Source organism: Caloenas nicobarica, chromosome 34 (genome assembly GCF_036013445.1).
Source record: "Caloenas nicobarica isolate bCalNic1 chromosome 34, bCalNic1.hap1, whole genome shotgun sequence".
Classification (NCBI taxonomy): Eukaryota; Metazoa; Chordata; class Aves; order Columbiformes; family Columbidae; genus Caloenas; species Caloenas nicobarica.
Window position 1 is genome coordinate 384680 of NC_088278.1, and position 337 is coordinate 385016.

The window sequence follows — 337 nt, forward strand, 5'->3', positions numbered from 1 at the left end:
TTTTCTTGTGGATTTTTTTTCCTTTTTTGTTCAAATTTGTAACTTCTGGGGGGAGGGGGAAATGGGATTTGTCTTCCCTGTTCCCACCGTTGGCGGAGAAACAGCCCAACGTGGAAATATCCGCGGATTTCTCATGGTGGGACAACCCAACGTGTCTCCTATGGGTAAATAACCCACCCACCCAACGCATCTTCCATAGTCAAATAATCCACCCAACGCGTCTTCCGTCATCAAATAACCCGCCCAACATGTCTTACCATGGTGAAATAACCCACCCACCACATCAGCCATAGTCAAATAACCCACTCGACGTGTCTTCCATCATCAAATAACCCAT